The sequence below is a fragment of the Trichosurus vulpecula genome, chromosome 1, assembly GCF_011100635.1.
Source record: "Trichosurus vulpecula isolate mTriVul1 chromosome 1, mTriVul1.pri, whole genome shotgun sequence".
Lineage (NCBI taxonomy): Eukaryota > Metazoa > Chordata > Mammalia > Diprotodontia > Phalangeridae > Trichosurus > Trichosurus vulpecula.
In genome coordinates, this window is record NC_050573.1 from 251,687,124 (window position 1) to 251,693,554 (window position 6,431).

At 36.9% G+C, this 6,431-nt stretch overlaps 1 pseudogene; it reads left to right on the forward strand.

Moving 5' to 3' along the window:
- Positions 1 to 1,401: 1,401 nt before the first annotated feature.
- LOC118836513 lies at positions 1,402 to 3,286 on the forward strand (annotated as a pseudogene).
- The last annotated feature ends 3,145 nt before the right edge of the window (positions 3,287 to 6,431 follow it).

Genomic DNA, 6,431 nt, shown 5'->3' on the forward strand with positions numbered 1-6,431 from the left:
CATTTTTATGATACTGCTTTGCTAGATCTCAACTTCCTACATACACATGTGACTATGTTTATTTCCCCTGAGATTCTTGACATTTTGTTCCTCCACATGAATTTCCTTATTGTTAGAAAAAGGGCCTTTGTCCTGTCTAGTCATTGCCCCAATTCCTTCAGGAATTTTTTTGGGGACAGGAAATTGTTTGTTTTGGAATTGATAATTAAAGAGTTATAAATTATATTTTAGATTAGTCTATTCTAATTGTACCATGGGTGTAGACCTCCATTCCCAAAATAAAAAAGATAGCCCAAGAACTGCTATTTTCATTACTAGAATCAGCAACATTTAATGTGGGAAAAGCAAAAATGTTGAATTCCATTACTAACATTATAAACTAATTGGTCTGTGACAGTTTTTGTCACCCAAAACAATGGTGTGACCTGTATTAGCAACCACACTAACACACAGGGTAGGCTGCTAGCACAAGTTCTTGATCTGCTTCTATAAGGGAAAGACAGCTTCAAGGGGTTAATAATCTTACTTTAATTCAATAATGTGGAAAGATGCATAAGTAGAAGGTAAAGGTAGATAAGTGAATGCCCAGGAAAGACTAATATCATTCACTAGTTCAGGGGAAAGGTCAGCACTCTGAAAGTGGAGAAAATCAGTTATTAACAAGGAGTCTGAGACATAGAGAAATTAGAAACAAGGTATATAGAGACTGATGAGTGATTCAATAGACAGGGCTCCAACTGTCTAGTGATCATAGTGAACACTTTACCATTACCAGCAGTAATATAATGAGATGAAATATCTTAACAGAGTAATAGAAGTATTTACATACATCACCATAGCAGGAAAGCACAGACATCTGAGTAGCTGGGAGACTCCTTGATAATGGCTACCCAGAGTCTCCTCCAGGAAATCAACCTTCCCAAGAAAAAGCCCCAAAATACCAATCTCCAAAATGCATACATTTTCCAAACAAAGACACAGTACCTAATTGGCTCAGTGCCCTCAGGTGCAAAAACCTACATGACTCAGCACCTGATTGGCAAAGCAAAATACCTGGGAACAGGAGATTGTTATGGCCATGGATCCTGGGAAACTAAATTCCAAGAAATGATAACTAAAATGCACTTTGTTTACACTTACATGAGCTAACAGTGGATGCTCACTACAAAAGATATGTTACGTGACTAGTTTACAAAGATTTCAGACATTCATATATTTCCAGTTAGAAAAAATTCTCTGAAGTGTAGAATGGTACTTGAGAAGAATCTGCTCAGAAACAGGTTCCAGGGTGTCTCCAGGGTGTTCTTTCAGTTTGGACTTATCAGTCACATCCTTGATCATTCCTTGTTCATACCACAGGCTTGAGCACTGTTAACACTGCCTGCTGAAAAACAGGGCCTGATGGATGATACAGAAAAGTACCTGCCTGTCAGTGCGTGCATCCTGACAATTATCTCACCCTTCACCAATGTTCAAGATCATGTTGCCATTAAGCCTGTAGTGAGTTTCTTTCTGAACATGAAGGGAACTTTATAGAAAAACTCTTCAAATGAAAATTTCATCTGTCCCAATTCATTCAGTAAAAAGCTAAAGCAATTATCTGATAATAACTATAATGCTCTCTAGCATATGTAGAGTTTATTGGGGTGTCCATATTTTTATCATATAACCTGCTCACATGGGGATTTAGAATGAGACTATTAAAATGTGCTGGATTTTGAAACATGTGCACAAGTTTTCAACCTGCAGCAAAGTCTCGTTTTAGCAGCATTACAAATTATCATTTTAATAATTGTTAATTAAAATAAACAGTTTACTTATTAAATGATTTTTTTCAAATTCTTTCCTTTAAGAACTTCATTAGTTCATAATGGGCTTTGTTTTAATATTGGTACTATTATATTTTGTGAAGTTTGTGTTACCCAATTTGTTCAATTACCTTATGCATATATTATGCATATGGCATAATAGTACCATATCATGATGGAGGAGGTTGAGTTTTGTATCCCAATTCTAATTGCATTTATAACAATATAATTAGTATTGATGCTGCAACTCACTCTTTCAATTTTGGTTACTTCAGGAAACATTGCTTGGTATTAGCACTGCAGAAAGACAAAGGCTTCAGGAAAATCAAATGTTTATTTTTTCAAAAAAAATTTAAAGGACTCACTATCACTGATGTGAATTAGGATTTGGACATGTGAACAATTGAGAACCTATTCAACAAGTCATCAGTTATTCCAGGCATGAGCATAGATAAAGGCACAGATATGAGAGAGGGTAGAACAAGAATGGAGGGGTTAAAAAAAAAGATCAGTCCAAATAAAATCATAGAATGTGTGAATTAGAATTAGATAATATAAAACTGAATGGGCAGGTTGGATTCAATTCTTGGAGGTCCTCCTGTCAATCCTTTATATTTAACTCAGTAGATGATAGTAAATCACTAATGGTTCTAAGTTGAGAAGAATATGAACAGAGCAATGAATGGAAAATTGGAGGTATAATGGGTTAAGAGATTTTCATAAAAGTCTACAGGAGCAAGGGCCTAAACTTTGAAGGTTGATGGGGAAATACAAATTCAAAGCTGAATATAAAGTTTATTATGAAAGTTGAAATACTAGGATTTTTTTTTAGCTGATTGGAGTTGTAGAGTGATTAAGGGAGGAAGAGTCAAAGATGACTAGGTAGGATTCTGATGCCTTAAAAAGACATAGGTGCAAGATCAGGGTGAAAAGGAAAACCCCATGCAGGAAATGCCCATCTGTAAGGTCTGCCTCAACATCTGTGTTGGGGAGAATGGAGACCGACTGACCCAGGCAGCCAAAGTGTTGGAGCAGCTCACAGGCCAAACCCCAGTGTTCCCCAAAGCTCACTATACTGTCATGTCTTTTGGCATCAGGAGAAATGAGAAGATCACTGTTCACTGTACAGTCCGTGTGTCCAAAGCTGAAGAGATTCTGGAGAAGGGGCTGAAGGTGCGAGAATATGAGTTGAGGAAAAATAGCTTCCAAGACACTGGTAACTTTGGCTTTGGGATCCAAGAGCATGTTGCTCTGGGGATTAATACGACCCAAGCATCGGTATCTATGGCTTGGCCTTCTATATGATGCTGGGCAGGCCCAGCTTCAACATTGCAGACAAGAGGTGTAGGACAGGCTGCATCCAGGCCAAACACAGAATTGGCAAAGAGGAAGCCATGCGCTGGTTCCAGGAGAAGTACGATGGCATCATCCTTCCTGGCAAATAAAGTCCTGTTTTCTATTAAAAGGTCAATAAAATGATCCCTGAAGTGTAAAAAAAAAAGACATAGAGATATTATCTAGGGGGAAAGGAAAGGGGAGGTTGTGGAGGTAAAATGAGTTCAGTTTTAGACTTGTTATGTTTTCTGTACTGCCATAATTTATGGATGGAGATATGTAGTTTTCATACACGGAAAGAGATTGGTGATTATTTGGAGATCAGCTATGGAGAGATAACTAAGAATATGGTAATAGATGAAGTCACCAAAGGGAATATTGTAGGGAGAAAAGAAAATCTGAAACATTACCTTAAAGTACAGACATTTTGAAGAGTTGGAACATGATAATAAGATAGACACGGAAAACCTTTTTTGAATACCTTGTCAATGGAACTAAACAGAAGTTACAGACAAACAAATTGTGTTCTACAATTCCAAATGCCGTGGGGAGGTCAATGAAATGATAGCCATTAGTGACATTGGAGGAAGATGGTTTATTAGAGTGGTAGGGATGCAAATAAGGAGAGGAGTCTAGAAGTAAATGAGCAGTGAGGAATGTAGATTGTTCTTTCAAAAGGAACTATAAAGATGCACCTGGTGGCACAATGGATTGAGTATTGGGCTTGGAGTAAGGAATATCTGAGTTCAAATCTGGCTTCAGACACTTACAAGCTACATAACCCTGGGTCAGTCACTTAACCTCTGTCTCATTTTCCTCAACTGTAAAATGGAGATGAAAGCAAATAGTGTATAGGGTTGTTGTGAGGATCAAATGAGATAAGATTTGTAAAGAGCTTGGTATGGTGCCTGGCACAAAGTAAGCACTATTCTTCTCTCTACAGAGGAATGAAAGGCAAAATGTGATAAGTGAAGAAACCACAAAGTTAAATGATGTGAATTCACTTGAATAGGAGAGAACTGACCATGGTTGTAAATTTAGGAGAAGGAACTGATAGCAGGGCAAAGATTAAATATTAATAAGATAGGGAATTATTGAAAGGATAAGGTAACAGAGGACATAAAGGATAGCTCTTCTAAGACTGCAGGTAAGAAAGAGACAATAAAGACATTCAAAATTTTACTAATTGGGGAGTTTAGGGATTTCATATATAATGATCTAAATTTTCTTAGATAAAAAAAGACATCATCTTACTGAGTTACTAAATTATTGGTTTACGTGTGTGTGTGTGTGTGTGTGTGTGTGTAATTTGGTAAATGTTTTATCCCCTATTATTAGCTTCTTGGGGGTGGTAATTGTTTTATTATTGTCTTTGTATCTCCATTACCCAGCACATTGCTGGCACATGATAGATGTTTAATAAATGCTGATTGTTGACTGACTGCTTCTCACCTGTTTAGAGGAAGGAAAAATGAGGGTATTCAGGACTAAAAAAATGAACAGTCATTGTTTTCTATAGTATAAAATATAAACTCTTCAGCTGGGCATTTACAAACCTCCACAATTTGGCTCCAACATACCTTTCCAGACATTTCATATTATTCTCCTATAAGCATTCTACTCTTCAGCTAAACTGACCCACTTGTTCTTCCACAAACTCTGCATTCAATCTCCTACTATTTTGCTTTTGAGTAAGTTATTATTCCCCCATGTCTGAAATATCTTTCTGCCCTCTAACTCTCAAATCTCTTGCCTCCTTCAAGCTCAAACCATGTGCTGCATCCTACAGGATGGAATACTTTCCAAATCTCTTACTTATATCTGTGGTTCCTTATATTATATTTTATTTGTGTTTTTGCCAGGAGAATGTAAGGTCTTTGATGATAATGAAATTGTACAAACAAATGGGAATGTTAGTCAGGTGCATGCTTTTTCTAGAAAGAGAAAGGTGTTACAAGGGTAAAAGTAAGATACTGTACACAGTAGGGTTTTATAAGCTGACTCTGTCTCTCCGAGTTTCAAAAATGTGGAAAACAAAGCAGGAGAAAATGCGTCCCTCCAGGCTGTCTGTGGGGAATCTCTGAAGATTTCTGCATTATTAAGATTTGGTTCTCCTGTACAGCTGCATTCACTTCTTTATCTCCTTCCAACTAGCTTCTCATCTCCTCCCCATTGGAAAGATGAAGCTCCCAGGTGGGTTTTAATAGAATAGGAAAGAGCCAAGTCTGATTCTACCCCAAGCTGGCATAGTCTGCCCCATTATGAGTTATGGATCATTGCCCTACTCTTTCTGATCATTTCACTGATGGGGGTGTTTCCTTACACTGACTTCCAATCTCCACCAACTCCTGTGGGTTACTTGATTAAAGAAATGTATGTGCATTTACAAATGCACAAAAGCACTTTGAAGTTTAAGTGAGTTCTTTTCTTGTCCTAGGATTCCCCAACTATTTAACACTGAAGAGAACAGTAACTTCCCACAAAGTATAAATATAATTGAAGAAAGAACCCTTTATTTTTCCCTTTAATAGTAATCATATTTAGCTTTAGTAAATATCATCTAAGAAAACTTTTTAAAAATTGCAATTATTAACTTGGAGAATTCCCAACCTTCTAACATGCTTCTCAAATGAATGTGATTTATCACTTACTCTAACATATAGTAATCAATAAGCAAACAATGTGCATTTACTAAGCATCTACTATGTGACAGGCATTATGCTAAACTCTACTGACACAAATGTGAAAATGATCAAGGCCTTGACCTCTAGGAACTTACATTCTAATTGGGGGAGAGAGATGAAAAAATACTGAGGTGATATATCATTTTCATGAATATGTAAATACAGGAGTCATCCAAAGTAAGTACAAAGTAATTTCACATTAGAGAGGGAGATTATACTAGAGTCTGGAGTCATTTGGAATGGCCTAACGTAAGAGCTAGCATTACAGCTACAATTTGAAAGAAGCTAGTTTTCTGTAAGATGTAGGTGAGTAAGATACGTATTTGAGGGAGTGGGGGCTGCCTGTGCAAAGGTAGTAGATATTCTGTAACTCTTTGTTGTGGAAAGATAAATAAAGTAATGAATCACCAATAATAACAAAGAGATAAAAGGAAGCAATCATATCAAAAGGCTGGATAGAAAATGCCAGCAAAGAGGAATATTGCATGGAGATTGCACTTATACCTTGATCAGCAGGAAAATGAGAGGGAAAAACTGAACACTGATAAGTAATTGCAAGTTAGAGCTCTGTATGGGCTCAAGACAGTTGTTGAAAACAGTTGAT